Genomic DNA, 18134 nt, shown 5'->3' on the forward strand with positions numbered 1-18134 from the left:
TATCCAGCTCCAGCTCTATCCTCATCCTCTCCCTACCTCTGTCCATCTTCTCTCCCCCTTACTCAGTGCATCTCTCTCTAACCTCCCTCTGCCCATCACCTCATGCACCTATGCTCTGTACATATCCCCTTCCTACCTCTCTCTTTCCATGCCCTCCTTTCCTCTCACTATCTACTCCCAACCTCCATCCATCTCCTCTTGCTCGTCTCCTGCTCTCTGTCCATTCCCTCCTCCACTCTCTCGGCTGGCCGCTGGTGGCCGTCGGTTCTAGGCACTTCAGTCCGGAACCGAGCCACTGCTACAGTCGCAGGTTCGAATCCTGCCTCATGCATGGATGTCTGTGATGTCCTTAGGTTAGTTACGTTTAAGTAGCTCTCAATTCTAGGGTACTGTTGACCTCAGATGTTAAGTCCCATAGTGCTAAGAGGCATTTTCCACTCCTGATCCATCACCTGCCCAGTCTGTCCGTTGACCCCTCCTTCTTCTCTATCTGCTTATCTCAATTTCTACCCCTAAGTCTTGTACTCTTCCTCCACCTCTGTCCAGATCCTTCTCTCCCTCACTCGCTGTCCAACTTCTGCTCTCACCTCTATCTATCCATCTCCCACACCCAACTCTGACTGTCTGTCTCCTCCTCCCGTCTCTCACATCAATGCAGGGAGAAGACAGATGACAAAAGAAAAAAAGAGAAACTCATATTTCTCCTCCAATCTCTGTTCATCTCCTCCTCCTCCTCCCTTTCTCTTTCCATCTCCTACTTTCCCTGTCTCTCTGAACATCACTGCCACCCCCATCTCTTTCCCCTCCTCCTCGCAATCTCTCTGTCCAATTTCTAATCCCCCTCCTCTGTCCATCACTTCCTCCCCTCTCACTGACCAATGCTTCCAGCTAACGCTCTCTGTACATCTCCTCCTCCCCTTTGCTCTGTGTATATACCCACCTCTCACCCTCCATGTCCTCCTCCATCCAGCTATCTCACCCATGCATCTGTCTCCTCCTCTCTCTTCCTTTTCCACTTGATGACCACCCACCTCCAAGCTCCAGCTTTCACCTGTCTCTTACATCTTCCCCTCCTCCTCCTTCTTTGGTCATCTCTTCCTCACCTTCTCTTTGTCCATCTCATCATCCCCTCTGCTCTCCTCCCTCTCAGTTCCTTTTCCATCTGCCCACCACTCATCTCTACCTTCCTTCTACACCTCCCACAACCCACTTCTCTCTCTGTGTCCATCTCCTCCTCTCTGACCATCTTTTCTTTCGTCTTCTCTTTCTCTCTCCTTCTCCCTCCTCTCTCTCTGTCCATCAAACGCTTCCCCTACCTTTCTGTTCATCTCATTTTTCCACTTCTATCTGCCTATCTCCTCCTCACTCCCTCTGTCCTGTTCTTCCTCCTCCACTCATTCTCTCTCTCTCTCTCTCTCTCTCTCTCTCTCTCTCTCTCTCTCTCTTCTCTCTCTCTCTCACTCACACACACACACACACACACAAACACACACACACACACACACACACACACACACACACACACACACACACACACACTGCCCATCTCCTACACTCCCTATATCTGCTTTACATGTGGTTCACCAACCAAAAACAAACTGCCTTCTTCTTACACTCTCCATACACAACGAGCATGTCTGGTTTTTTCTGCATTGATAAATCCCATCATCCACTCATGACCTACGGCTTGGACTATCAGACGATAACTAACAGGTCGCAATGCACTCAAGGAACATACAACCACACTGTAAGCAAACATAACAACAACTTACATAGCAAATACGCAGGTTGAATGACACAAAGCAATGTGGAAACTTTTCAAAATACGATATTTCGTAACGTTTCGCATTAGAATCCTGCAACAAACAGTACTGCCTTTCTAATTTACTCTGCTTATGTATCACTTATCCGCAGAACAAGTAGGTTTTGTTGTCTCACGACACTTGACATCACTGAACATCTGTGCAGAACATGTCATTAGTAATACTCTTGATGGTTGGACTAAAGGTTTCTCAATTATTCGTACAACTATTAACAACCTCCGATTTGATGATGACCCTGTGCTTTTAGCCAGCAGCGAAGACGAACTTACTGAGCTATTGAAAATGTAAAGGACGTTAGCCCGTCATATGGATTGGACATGAGTTTCAGCAAGTCCAAACTCACGATAACTGACCGAGGAGCACATGTTCAACTATAGATCAATTAAAGAAAATGGAAGTTGTGCATTATTTCATCTATATGGGTCAATCATCTGCGACACGGGAAACTATGAAGATGAAATAAGGAGACAGGTCACGCTGGGCGAGTGCCTATGAAGATGCTCACCAAGATCTGGTTGGACAGAGCGAGAATAAACACCACAAAGTTCCGGTTTTTTGAAACACTCATGTTTTCCGTCTTCTATTGTGGAAGCAAGATGTGGACCCTTAAAGCCAGAGACAAACAGCGCATCGATTAATTTAAGCTTTGGTGCCGGACTAGGATGCTGAACATATAATTGACTAAAGGAACAGCAGAGGTGTCCATTACTGAGCAACTAAATACCTCCACGCGCCTTTATTCTCGTGTCAGCCAAGAAATTCTCCAGTTCTTTGCCCATATTTTAAGAATATATGGAGAAAACATGGTGAAAATAATAGTGGAATGGTAGATTGAGGGTAAGAGACCAAGAGGAAGATCAGTGAAGATGTAAATTGATCACATTTTTGGTCTACCTCTTCAGCAGGTTCTAAGAAATGCCGGTAACAACCCAGGACAGAAGCGCATGGTCCACGGGGTCATGACGCTCAGCAATGAGCGCAACAAGATGAGATACATGACAAAAGGTATTGTTCAATTTAAAAAAAATTAGCGTTTGCACAAAAAGTACGCTTTCTAAGTATTATTACATTCTGTTTATTGGCTAACGGTACGAGCCCCTGACTAGTAATCCATTCTGTAAAAAGTGTACATGATTAGCACTTGCCATTTTCTCAATAACTGCGGTGCGAATTTTAGATGCTGCTCCCTGTACATTTCCATGTCGACTGACCTCACTGTGCTGCTTCTATACAACTACTTGTGGCACGTACACATCACGCCATTACATCAACGGCAGATGGTCATATGGTCGTCTGGTAACAGTTGTGTACCATCTACAACCCGCAGAGCTCCCAGTGTTCAAGCAGGTTGTCCCAACCCTTTCGTAATTTCACAATCAATAGAATATACAAAGCAGAATGATAGCATTTCAAAACTACGTTATATATATATATATATATATATATATATATATATATATATATATAAAACTTTTTTTTTCTTTTTGAAGGGCCAAAGAAGTTGGTATGAATTGTTATGGGCATGATATTCAAATACAGAGGTATGTTAACAGACAGAATACGGCGCTGCGGTCGGCAACGCCTATGTAAGAGAACAAGTATCTGGCGCAATTGTCAGATCTCTTCAAATGGTTCAAATAGCTCTGAGCCTATGGGACTTAACATCTGAGGTCATCAGTCCCCTAGAACTTAGAACTACTTAAACCTAACTAACCTAAGGACATCACACACATCCATGCCCGAGACAGGATTCAAACCTGCGGTTCCACACTGAAGCGCCTACAGGCGATCGGTAACACCGGCCGGCCGTAGATCAGTTACTGCTGCTACAATGGCAGGTTATCAAGATTTAAGTGAGTTTCAATGTGGTGTTGTAGTAGTCGCCATCTCCGAGGCAGCGATGAAGTGGGGTTTTTCCCGTACGACAATTTCACGAGTGTACTGCGAATATCAGGAATCCGGTAAAAGATCAAATCTCCGACATCGCTGCGGCCAGTAAGAGATCCTGCAAGAACGGGACCAGCTATGACTGAAGACAATCGTTCAACGTGACAGAAGTGCAACCCTTCCGATAATTGCTGCAGATTTCAATGCTGGGCCATCAACAAGCGTCAGTTTAAAAATCATTCAACGAAACATCGATATGGGGTTTGGGAGTCGAAGGCCCACTCGTTTACCTTTGATGACTGCACGACACAAACGTTTACACCTCGCCCGAGCCCATCAACACCGACATTGGGCTGTTAATGACTGGAAACAAGTTGCGAGTTCGGTCGAGTCGCGTTTCAAATTGCATCGAGTGGACTGATGTATATGGGTACGGAGACCACTTCATGAATCTATGTCAGCAGGGGACTCTTCTAGCTGGTGGAGCCTTAGTGTGGGGCATGTGCAGTTGGAATGATATGGGACGCCTGGTACGTCTAGATACGACTCTGACAGATGACACGTATGTAAGCACCCTGTCTGATCAGGTGCATTCATTTACGTCCACTGTGCATTCCGACGTGGGTAATTCCAGCAGGACAATGCGTCACCCCACAGGTCCGGAATTGCTACAGAGTGGTTCCAGGAACACCATTTTGAGTTTAAACACTTCCGATGGCCACCAAACTTCCCAGACATGAACATTACTGAGCATACAATGGGATGCCTTGCAACGTGCTGTTCAGAGGAGATCTCCAGCTCCTCGTACTCTTACGGATTCATGGACAGCTCTGCAGGTTTCCTGGTGTCTGTTCCCTCCAGCACTACTTCAGACATTAGTCGAGTCCATGCCACGTCGTGCTGCAGCACTTCTGCGTGCTAGTGGAGGCATTAACTGTGATAATTGTGAAAGGATTGAGACAATCTACTTGAACACTGGGTTCTGTAGGTGGTGTGGAACTGGTAGAAGGCGGTCACGTGACCCTCCGCCATTGACGTAAGTAATGGGTAATGCCACTGGAGGGGTGTAGTTGTATGGAAGCAGTGGTGCAAGGTGTTTCGACATGACAGTACATGATAGAAAGGACTACCGTGTTTGGTCGTGTCCGCGACGACGCCGTGAACGAAATTACAACTGGATTTGTTGGTGTATGAACGTCAACTATCCAACTTGACGAGAAGTAATGGAGTTACTGTCGGCGCTGTATAGAAGGGCGTAAAACAGCAAATGGATACTATTGTCACTCCATGGCTATGATAGTTGGTATCAGAGCCGACAGGTAGTGCTGCTGGCGGTGACTGGATGTTCATCTCAACTACTTTCTGAGAAAACATGGAGAAAGAGGCTGAATGCTATGAGCATTTACCCCTCAACCTGCAACCACTTATGAGACTGGTCGTCCGGTATTCGGGTCAGATATGATCGGAACAAGCCTGGCCTGTGTTACGTCGGTCTGGTAAAGTTTGTACAAAGAATAAAAAACGTAATGAAACAACATGGGACTGCAAGAGATGCAAACTTCCATTACACGAAGCCTATGCTCCGAACGATACTTGAAGATTACCGACTTGTGTTATTGCTTTTTGTAAGAGTGCTAATTATGTGGATTGTGTTTTCAGGAGTTAGAGATGAATGGTATTGTTTTATACTACATTGTATTGATTGATAGCAAATATTTGTGGTATTTCTAACACACTTATTTCATGAGCTTGTGATTACGCATCGAATGGCCCACGAAGTTAAAAGAGCTGGATCTTATAGATGTACTTATATTCCGGAAGTAGTGCGCGATTGGTACAACGTCGGATCGATTTTCGATCCGTGGAATGACGCGAAGGCCGTTGGCACGTATACTGTAGGTTAAGGAGTTACGTATCATGCCGTATCGTATATCGCGGGGTATCCCATGAAGCTGTACATCTTGTATGGATCAAAGAACGTAGAAACTGGACATTATCTGACAATAAGTACAAGAGGTGGATAAAAATTGGGAAACACCAGAAGCAAAACACATTTCCTTGCCTAATACGTTGTAGAAAAACCTTTGGCATTCAAAACCACCTCAATTCGTCTCGGAATGGGTAAACAACGGTTTTGTATGGTTTTAAAGGGAGTCTTATACAGTACCAGGAGACTACTAGTCTATTTAGGTAACGATATTGGAGGTGGGTAGCAATGACACACCATTCTCTCCAAAGTAGACCGGAAAGATTCAGCAATATAGAGAACTGGCGACTAATGTGGCCATGGGAAATGCTACGATTCGTGCTCACTTAACCAGTCCTGGACCATGATAGCTGTGTGAACACGGTCCCTGTAGCCTGAAGACACAGACTCACCGCTGGGGAACAAACATTGTACCATGAGACCGATCCGATCAGGCGAAATGGTCACATGATCCTTGACTGCAATGCGACCTTTCATTGTAACCATGGGCCTCGTACAATACCACGATATGACTGCCCAAACCATCACCGAACCCCAGCTATCTTTCACTCTTGAGGCGTAAACTCGGCTAGAGGTTGAACACAATGTGAAACAAGACTTATCAGACTCAGTTACTTTCGTCCATTGTTCCATGTCCTTTCGGCACCACATTACTCTGTTACGGTCATTTGCATCAGTGATGAGTGGTTTTATAATTGCAGCTCGTCGTGCAATTCCCTGCTTATGGAGCTCCCTTCGTGCTGCTTTTGTGTTGATAGCGTTCACGAGAGCAACATTCAGCTCTGAAGTGACTTTTACAACTGTCATCCTGTTATTTTCCATCACAGTCCTATCCAATGAGCGTCTGTCACATCCCACAAGAAACACTTTCGTTCGCGTTGTGACTTAGCGAGTGATGTTTTTCTGCTTTCCCTCTACGTGGTATACACTATGTGATCAGAAGTATCCGGACAACTGGCCGAAAACGACTTACAAGTACGTGGCGCCCTTCACCAGTAATGTCGGAATGCAATATGTGTTGGCCCACCCTTTAGCCTTGATGCTGGAAGGTTTCTTGGGGAATGGCAGCTCATTCTTCACCAAGTGCTGCACAGAGGAGAGGTATCGATGCCGGTCGCTGAGGCCTGGTACGAAGTCGGCGTTCCATAACATCCCAAAGGTGTTCTATAGGATTCAGGTCAGGACTCTGTCCATGCCAGTGCCTTACCGGGATGTTACTGTCGTGTAAACTGTAGTATTGGCAGAAGAGCCAACACCGTGGTACTAGAGGACCCCGAAATGCACGCGTTTTAGCTCACGCAGGCTGTCGTGAGGAGGGAAGGACTATACTGACGTGAGGTCTGGAATATGACAAGGAATTAGAATTCAGAAAGCGGACGGAATTAGTTTCATACTTAACTTTAATCCATTAATGAGGAACGTCGCTCTTGACGGTACATGATTCACAATATTACATGTTCAGAAGACATATAGTAACTGAATATGGCGCCTTCCTAGTTCGTAGCAAATAACGTAGCTGAAGGCTATGCTAAACTTTCGTCTCTGCAAATGAAAGCCTATGTAGTCAGTGAGCCATCTAGACTAGACCTGCCGTGCGGCCCTCGGTCTGCAATCACTGATAGTGGCGACATGCGGGTCCGATATATACTAACGGTCCGCGGCCGATTTAAAGGCTACCGCCTAGCAAGTGTGGTGTCTGGCGCTGACACCATATAAACACACCGCCATAGGCCGTGCATTAAGAACAGGTGCTCGATCCTGTTGAGAGATACAATCCCCATCCCCGAAATACTCTTAAACAGTGAGAAGCAATAAGGTGCTTAAAACATAATTGTAGGCCTGTGTTGTGATAGTGCCACGCAAAACAACAAGGCGTGGAAGCTCCGTCCATGAAAAACACGACCACACCATAGCACCAGAGCCTCCGAATTTTACTGTTGGCACTACACGCTGGCAGATGACGTTCACCGGCCATTCGCCATGCCCACACCCTGCCATCGGATGGCCACATTTTGTACCGTGATTCGCCACTCCACACAACGTTTTTCCACTGTTCAATCGTCCAATGTTTATGCTCCTTACACCAATCGAGGCGTCATTCGGCATTTACCGGTGTGATGTGTAGCTTATGAGCAGCTGCTCGACCATGAAATCCAAACTTTCTCACCTCCCGCCTAAATGTGATAGTGCTTGCATATGATCTTGATGCCGTTTGGAATTCCTGTGTGATTGTCTGGACAGACGTCTGCCTATTATGCATTACGACTCTCTTCAACTGTCGGCACTCTCTGTCATTCATTAGACGAGGTCGGCCTGTACGCTTTTGTGCTGTACGTGTCCCTCCACGTTTCCGCTTCACTATCACATAGGAAACAGTGGACATAGGGATGTTTAGGAGTGTGGAAGTCTCGCGTACAGACGTATGACACAACTGACGCCCAATCACCTGACCACGATGGAAGTCCGTGAGTTCCGTGGAGCACCCCATTCGGCTCTCTCACGATATATAATAACTACTGAGGTCGCTGATATGGAGTACCTGGCAGTAGGTAGCAGCACAGTGCACTTAATCCGAAAAATGTATGTTTTTGGGAGTGTCCGGATACTTTTGATCACATAGTGTACATCTCGGATACGGCGCCTTTACACCAAACATTGTGGCTACCTTTATTAGTGAAGCACATACCATCGAAGCGCAAACAATTTGGCCTGGTTCGAATTCAGTTAGCTGCGACATAATGCACTCACAACTACGCAGTACGCTGACCTGAGCACGGCTGACACTGACAGAGAACTGAGGCCGTTGCACACACGACGTTCATGGTAAATCAGTAGGCTTGCTAGCGTCTGCATTTAGGTTCAAGCGTGCGTTTCTCTCGCTGTTTTTATACTTTTGGCCAGTCCTTGTGTGTAGTTTGGTCTAAAGCGTCGCGGCTTTATTTCTTTTTTTCAAACGCTGCATCGAGTGCACCGCTGATGAGCTGGACTGTTCAACCCGTATTGTGTGGAGCTTGTACTTCTGGCTGGAGATGGTGTTGTCACGTGTCGGGGGTCTCTCTCGACCCATGGCTTAGGCTACTGATTCAGGTTACGTGAACATGAACCAGGATGCTCATTTCAGCACTCTAGCTGACCAAGCGTAGGTGTTTCGTCTTCATGATAAGTGTGCCGTGGACACATGCGTCTTACATTTTGTCAGTGGCTGTTTTCACAGGGTTGTACGCTTACGCCCGTGTTTTGTCGAGCATTGAGGCACCCTGTCGTACCTCGACTGGCCCTTTTAATCACTCGATCCTCTTTTCATAGAAAATGTCTAGGAGCGTCTGGAACGGTGGATGAAACGGAGCAGTCAACATATCCGTTACGTTGGTAGTTCTGTAGGGTCTAATTACTATTGAGTAGTGCCAGTCAGATATCGAACACGTAAAGAACCTTGTGGGCTGTCTTACTTCCCGAACTGAGGCCGTTATCAAAGCTAGAGTCGGGGATGCAGTGTTCAAATGGTTCAAATGGCTCAAAGCACTATGGGACTTAACATCTGAGGTCATGAGTCCCCTAGATTTAGAACTTCTTAAACCTAACTAGCCTAAGGACATCACACACATCGATGCTCGAGGCAGGATTCGAACCTGCGACCATAGCAGCTGAGCGGTTCCGGACTGAAGCGCCTAGAACTTAGCTTAGTTAGGTTCAAGTAGTTCTAAATTCTAGGGGACTGATGACCTCAGAAGTTAAGTCCCATAGTGCTCAGAGCCATTTGAACCATAGCGATATGGACATACACAGACGGCGATAATGCATCTACACAAGGTATAAAAGAACTTGGTGGTGCTCTCATTTATACTCAGGTGATCCGTCTGGAAAGTTTTCAGTCATGACTTTGGCCACCCAACCAGAATTAACAGACTTCGAATGTGGAATGGTAGTTGGAGCTCGACGCATGAGACATTACATTTCGGAATTCGTTATGGAATTCAATATTCCGAGATTCACGGCGTCAAGAGTGTGCCGAGAATACCGAATTTCAGGCGTTACCCTCCCACCACGGACAAGGTAGTGGCCGACAGCTTTCATTCAACGACCGACAGCAGCGGCGTTTTTGTAGAGTTGTCAGTGCTACGAGACAACCTGAACTGCGTGAAATAACAGCAGAAATCAATGGGGGACGAACGTATCTGTTAGGACAGAGCGGCGAAATGTGGCTTAAATGGGCTCTGGCAGCAGACGTCCGACGTGAGTGCCTTTGCTCGCAGCACGACATCGCCTGCAGCGGCTCTCCTGGCCTCGTGACCAGATCGGTTGGACCCTAGACGAGTAGAAAACCGTGGTCTGGTTAGTAAGAGCTGAAGGTAGGGTTCGAGTATGGCGCAGACCCCACGAAGCCATTGATCCCAGTTGTCAAAAGGCACTGTGCAAGCTGGTGGTAGCTCCATAATGGTGTTGGCTGTGTTTGCATGGAATGGTCCAAGATAACCGTTCATTGACTGTCAATGGTTATGTTCGGCTACTTGGAGACCACTCGCAGCCACCCAAAGAATGATGCGCCATATATTGGGCCGCAATTGTTCGCGATTGGTTTGAAGAACATTGTGGACAGTTTTCTAGCAAATGATTTGGCCTTCTCGATCTCCCAACATGATTCCCATCGAACATTTATGGGCCATAATCGAGACGTCAGTTCGTGCACAAGATCCTCCACTGGCAACACTTTCACAGGTTCGGACGGCTGTATAGGTGGCATGACTCAATATTTCAACGACTAATTGAGTCCAGTTACCAGTTCCGCACTGTCGCCTGATAAACGAAGTAAGAGCCTACGGAATATCAGACCATGTGTGTGGCTAGATTGAAGAGTTTTTAGCAAACAGAACACAGCATGTTGTTCTCAACGGAGAGACATCTACAGACGTTAATGGAACCTCTGGCGTGCCACAGGGGACTGTTATGGGACCACTGCTTTTCACAATATATGTAAATGACCTAGTAGATAGAGATGGAAGTTCCATGCGGCGTTTTGCGGATGATGCTGTAGTATACAGAGAAGTTGCAGCATTAGAAAATTGCAGCGAAATGCAGGAAGATCTGCAGCAGATAGGCACTTGGTGCAGGGAGTGGCAACTAACCCTTAACATATACAGATATAATCTAATGCTTATACATAGAAAGAAGGATCCTTTATTGTATGCTTATATGATAGCGGAACAAACACAGGTAGCACTTACTTCTGTAAAATATCTGGGAGTATGCGTACGGAACGATCTGAAGTGGAATGATTGTATAAAATTGTTGGTAAGGCAGGTACCAGGTTGAGATTCATTGGGAGAGTCCTTAGGAAATGTAGTCCATCAACAAAGGAGGTGGCTTACAAAACATTCGTTCGATCTATACTTGAGTATTGCTCATCAGTGTGGGATCCATACCACGTCGGGTTGACAGAGGAGATAGAGAATATCCAAAGAAGAGCAGCGCGTTTCGTCACAGGGTTATCTGGTAAGCGTGATAGCGTTATGGAGATGTTTAGCAAACTCAAGTTGCAGACTCTGGAAGAGAGGCACAGTGCATCGCAGTGTAGCTTGCTGTCCAGGTTTCAAGAGGGTTCGTTTCTGGATGAGGAATATATTAGAAATGGGCAAAACTGTTCTTTTTAGAGATCGGATCAGAACTGTTCACTCCCTGAAATGAACTAGCTCTTTTTCATGACTCACCACTCATTCACAATAGAAAATAAATGGAAGGCACATTGCCCTTTAAACTTGGTTTATTCCAGTACTATACCTGTATTTTGATCTTATTTGATCCTGTTTTGAAGTAACACAGATAATGAGTAAGAATTTTGTATTGTTTATTGAAATTTCCACAATATGACAAAGTTTTTGATTATTGATTTATTTTGCACTATCATGGTTTTTTGGGTGATCGGAAAATGTTGTAACTTGAGATTTACGTTAACAATATATTTGTCTATAATGTATTAAAATTTCATTAACCTTGTAGAAATAATCGCAAGCCATATATTTTTAAAGTGAACGTTTCCTTCCGAAGACGCCTAAAATCGCAAAATTCGTACTACAATAAGAAAAAAATATATAAATTTGACTGTAAGTGCTGCATATAGCCTTCCGCAGAGTAAAACAAGGAAAATATTGGTGTATCACATTTTGCAATATGTTTATCGGTTCGCTCGTAATTAACGAGTAAATTCGAGTGTCCATAATAAAAAATCCTATAGTAAGAGGAGTCGTCAGGAACCTAATCTGATCAGTTTAAACAAATAAAAGTAAAATAAAAACAAATGATGTATACATAACATAATAATGTATTATACATTGCGGCATTACTACGAAGAACAATATCCAAAAGAGACGAACTCTGATGCAGAGGCGCTGAGTCAAGCAGGTCGAGCCGCGAGCTAAGACCGCAGAGACCAGAGTGACACCTGAGTTGCTTTGCTCAACGCTCTGGCTAGTCGAGAACGGTGGGGTGAGCGTTGAGCGGGCGAGTTCCGAGGGTGGGGGGAGCGGTGAACGGCCACAAGTCACCCGCTCTGAGACAAATCGTCCGTTCTCTTGCGAGCAGGTTTTTGCAAGTAGTTCTTATGTTCTCTGCTAGGAGGCTCTCTGTCCTGTTGCTCGCATCAACTGCCCAGAGGGCAGGACGTGCGACTGAAACGATCGCCGACGGAGTGCGATGCTAAGTTAAGGTGCGCCAGACACTGCACGCGGCAGAGGAAGCACAGAGACGGCACGGCATATGTGAATCACAAAATCCAATGGGGCACTGCACAATGCAGGCAGCCAAGGCAGAAGCAGGGTAGAGGCCGGCGCTGGCTGTGTTGTGTGGCGTGCAGTGTGCTCTGACCAGCAGAGGCCCCGCTGAACTGCTCCGACTCTCTCTCTCTCTCTCTCTCTCTCTCTCTCTCTCTCTCTCTCTCTGACTTGGGAAATGTTTGGAGCTACCGTTCTTTTTTTCTGAATCACTGATTATTCACTCCTTTGAAAGATTCAACTCTATGAATTAGTTCAGGAGCGGATCCCCCATCTCTAGAATATATTGCTTCCCCCAACTTATACCTCCCGAGGAGATCACGAGTGTAAGAGAGATTCGAGCACTCACGGAGGCTTTCCGGCTGTCGTTCTACCCGCGAACCATACACGACTTGTACAGGAAAGGGGGTTAATGACAGTGGCACGTAAAGTGCCCTCCGCCACGGGATGGGTGGATTGCAGAGTTTAAATGTAGATGCAGATGTAGAGTTTTTACGTGACGAAGGGTAAAAGGAGGTCCGACACACCATACCGACAGGTATCATATCTCTTTTGGCACCTCAGTGTAGTTCGGTACTGTGGCGAGAAGGGTGCAGTTCCCACGGCTGGAACGCAGGCTGCTACCCGGGTAACGCCACACTGAAAGCATGCCAATGGGGTGGAGAGGTTAATGAAAGAAAATATAATTTGGCGATTACAAACTGCTACCGTTCTTAAATTGAATAGTAACACTTTAGCGCCGTTTTTGATATACTAGGTTCCAGGTGCACTCTTCAAGCCATTTAGGTTTTTCTATCGTAATTGAACTATGCAATAAACTCTATTAAGAAACAAATGACGTCAACATTCTGCCGACAATGTACGAATCATTCCGAAGTGTACTAGAGCCTTCTGTTGAATACCAGGAATTTCAGTCGGTCGTCGGATGCAATCCAAACCTGTTCTCTGTATCACCAATGCTCTTGAGTTTTCGCAATATTTGAGGTTAATTGTATCAAACTCAGTCACTGTGAGTCATTTTACGGTGTTTGTCAACAAATGCACCATAGTCGAATCACGGGGTATTATTTAAAGTCGATTACTTAGCCACCAACACAATCTTAGCGACAAAGGTAACCAGCTTGCATATCTGAACGATTCCAATACGCTACGAAAGTTGTTATAAGGGACTGGTGGCTAGACTGAGAAATATTTACGAAGATTTAGTACCGCGAGGGAGTTCTGCAAGTTCAGATAGGGTTTGACATGACTGTAGCAGCTTTGGTTTACCAGTAGCATAATGTACAGTGTATTTGTATTTATTGATTCTAAAATCCAACGTCAGTTAAAGCTAGAGTTCACACAGTCTCTCTAGTACATAGAACTGGTGTGGTTTTCGGATTTCAGTTGTGTACAGGGAATTAAGAGATTGGTTACATCCCTGATGCACAATGGTAGTTAGGTATAATTAGGTAGAAAATATCCGAGTGGGTGTTATTCACTATTATGTTGGATGGACGATTATCTACAAGACGTGCGATGTATTTCACAGGTTTGAGCACGCTACCGGAATGCCATATATCATATTCGAATAGGCTGCTCTTAATTTAGAAGAGATATTTCTCACATTGTAGCACGTAAAACAAAAGCCTGTTCATTACACCTTTGGAAAGATGTAATGTTTTGGCCATTATAGGATTTTTTAAGTTCATTATGTGAAGGCATGAAGAAGAATTATAATGATGAATCATATTTCTTATTTAACATCTTGGAACTACTCTTCTCACATATTGTTCTTAGTGGAGTTTCAGATTTTCAGCATTTTCATTTTCCGTTTTCATTGTATCATTTTCCCGCTTAACTTACTCTGTGAATAATTTAAAGTCTTTTGTATGATTGCCGTTGATCACAAAGTCATGGGACGCTATATAAAAGATGATAATAACAATAACGTCTTTTGTTTCATTTTGGGAAGGTCTGACCAGCGCCGATGCGTCCACTGCGCCTCTAAGGCTGAGCTTACCCAAAATTTCCGGATTAATTCGTCCTAACTGAATTTAATCGGATATGATCTCGTAGCCTGGCAAACGTTTTCAAATATTTTGCATTTGGACTTCATAGATGCAAACGCCAGTGTTATAGCTCATCACTCCTCTAGCTTGGCAACCAATAGTAGCTCGGAACTCCGTGCTTCTTACGAGTATGCGCAGTAAGCCCGTTTCTTTCACGTGCCGAACTGGGGTGTCTAGAGCGTGGAAACGGTTTCTAAAAGCTGGCGTACGTTTTGTTTCTACTCCTCGCCAGCGTGCTGATACACAGCTTGGAATGACAAGTCGTTCAGCAGTTCCCCAACAGATAGCACTACTTCGCATCGTCTAGCACGCTAGCAGCAAACCAGGCTGAATGAGAAACCATTAACTCTTAATTTAAATGTTTACTTAAAACAAAAAAGGCATTCATAATTCATAGAAAATAAATGTGAATGTACCACTGGATACTGTACGTACCCTATGTATTTTCATTGCTCCTCAGATTAAAGTTTAGTAGCCTTGCTTATTTCAAACATTGGTAGCGCTGAAACGTGTCTGTAGGTTTTCATATCAACAATATTACACGTGCTTCTGGTGAAACCTGGAACATCAATTCTGTAGTTAAAATGTTTTAAGTAGTGGCAATGATTAAATGATTGTGAACTATATTTCGGTGTGCCTGTCACGTGTGAGGTGACATCGACACTTTGGCTTGTCATGATGTTGTCGAGAGGAAACTGTAATTTGTCTAATATTGAAATCGTTATCTTGTAACGCATGGTATTGCTAACTACCTCAAACTGTCATGGACGCGTTTATTTCATCACAAGTTCCACTGAATTTTTAATAGAGAACCCTGCATTCTTCTCTCATCTTTCTTTGAAAGATAAACTTCTGGTGAAACAACGAAAGCTGACAAAAAGCCTGTCTATTAAAAAATCTTATGGAAAATTTCCAAACACAATGGTACAATTCAAAATTGTGGCTAAGCGGCAGCGTTGTAAGGATGAAACTTTTCTTGATATTACTATGTACTATTTGGAATGGGTAATGACGGTTTTGAATCGCGTAAATGGGGAGTAGGCGAAGAGAGACTTCAAAATTTACTTTCGAAAGCTAAAAAAAGGAATGGTTCAAATGGCTCTGAGCACTATGGGACTTAACATCCGAAGTCATCAGTCCCCTAGAACTTAGAACTACTTAAACCTAACTAACCTAAGGACATCACATACACTCATGCCCGAGGCAGGATTGAAACCTGCGACCGTAGCGGTCGCCCGGCTCCAGACTGAAGCGCCTAGAACCGCTCGGCCACATCGGCCGGCCGAAAGCTAAAAAGTACAAATGTTCCAGTTCACATATCGTAGCAGTTGTTAAACACAACTAGGTTCAGTAAGAACTGACCATGCTCTTTCAGAAGCAACACGCCTGAAGGCTTTGAAACGTAATGAGAAGCTTGATCGAAACAGAAGTATTATCAACAGACTTATTTCGAGTATCTGCTTTCTAGGACGGCAAGAGTTAACTTTTAGAGGTCATGACGAATCTGAGGTGTTAGCAAATAAAGAAAATTATTTAGAACTTTTGGATTTCTTAGCAGAAGACCAGTACATGAAAGATCATTTAGCATCCGATGGAGTATCTAAAGGCATATCCTCCGACACACAGAATGAATGAATAGTTAAAGGACAAATTTCAAGTGAAATTAAAAATGGTTCTTTTGATCAGTGCAAGCCGACGAAACAACCGATGTCTCAACTAGAAGTCAAATGAGTGCTGTTTCTCGTTTCTGAAGTAACGAATCAGGAGACACGTAAGAGAGATTCTTAGTGTTTTATGATGTATAAAAAGACCGGAGTGCATAATGCATAGCCACTGTTTTGTTGCAAGTGCAAAGCAGTCGGAACATTGATAAAAACAAATGAGCATCGCAAACATATGACAGGAGTTGTGCAATGGCAGGAAAAAATTATGGTGCCCATTTTGTGAAACAAGCATATCTTCATACTCTCTTTATCCACTGCTACGCCCATTAGTTGATATTGATCCTACTCTTTGCTTGTAAAACAAATTACGCACGTAATAATTTGTGTAGAAAATCTATCAGGATTTCACGCATTTTTATCCGTTCCAATAAAATAACTGAACTTCTGTGGGAAAGGCCATATAAACTACCAAGTCCTTGTGAAACACTAAATAGACCTGAGAGCAGCATTTAACGATGTGATTAACAACAAAGGATTGGATGTAATTCTTTACATCAAGCAATTCGGCTAAATAGTATATTGGATAATCTTTTTCTACTGTAGCAGTACAATTCAATTTTCTAGCATACGAGTATCTCGTTTGACATCTTACAAAATAAAACTGTGAACGTAAAACGCTGGAAGCTCGAAACTGAAAAGCGCATTAAGGCTCTTGAAAGACTAAGATGTGAGGAAATTATTCTGAAATGCGTAGTGAAACCTAAGAGGCTTATAAATCCAACAGAAGTATCTGAAACAAAGTTTAACGAAGCAGAATCAAGTATTCGGAAATTGAGAAGGCTACCTACCATTCGAAATAATTGACACAGTAGCAGTAAACATGGAAACTAGATTCCAGTTCAGTGAAACAGCTTTTACAGAACTTGTAAATGAGAAAAAGTTCTCAGGTTATAGTAGACCAAACAATTTCCCGACGTGTTAAGTTGAAAAACTACTTAAAATATATCCTTTCTTTGACAGTTAAAAACTGAAAGGAGAACTTACGTTTATTTGCAGCAGTGAAAATAAACGTCTACAGCCTCAAAACCTCCTTAAATCCATTATATAATATGATTTAGAAAACGTCTTCTCTGAATGTATGAAATTACTGTAGTTTTTATTGCAATTCCAACAACCATTGCGTCTTGCGAAAGGAGAATGAATACATGAATACTCGTTAAAACCTACCTTAGCACCACAATGCCACATACAGGTTGTCAAACTTGGCGATTTTGCCTGCAGAAAAGAGAACTTTAAAATTTTCAAGCAAAAGGCAGGACTTAATATCTCATATTATCGATGTTGACGCCCAGAGAAACGAAAGGAGGATAGAACTAATTTATAGAAAGATGTAACGGTGAGTAACTATATGTTATATTTTTATCAATATGTAGCTGTTTAATATTTTTACGTATTAATAACAATTTTTGTAGAGTTTCAGTCCTATTAGAAATGTATAATTAAGTTACTTTTACAGTGTTTCTGTTTTACAAGTTTTTGTTTTAAGGTTTTTTCCTTTTTTCGAAATTCGTAATTCGCAGCCTTCCCTACAAAAAAATGCCACGCTTTGCCATTGGGTTCGACGTCATTATAAATACCTGTGGGAATATGTATGATAAATGTTACAATTGCAACAATGCCAATCTGGAAAATTTATACTCGACTGAGTAGTCCAGTGAGATTAACCCACAGGTTACAGTTTCAAAATTATTGCTTTATTGATGTAAAATATATTATTTATTGGCTTTTTAGATGTCTTTAATTTTTAAAAAGAACCAGTTTTCGGTTCACATGAACCATCCTCAGACCCGAATGTGTCTGTTACCAGCGTAACCCACCTAACTTCTCAGCAAAACAAAGAAATATATTAAATTAATTACCCTGAAATGAGTCGATTAGGACGGTTTCATACAAAAAGG

This window comes from Schistocerca gregaria, chromosome 3, assembly GCF_023897955.1.
Source record: "Schistocerca gregaria isolate iqSchGreg1 chromosome 3, iqSchGreg1.2, whole genome shotgun sequence".
NCBI lineage: Eukaryota > Metazoa > Arthropoda > Insecta > Orthoptera > Acrididae > Schistocerca > Schistocerca gregaria.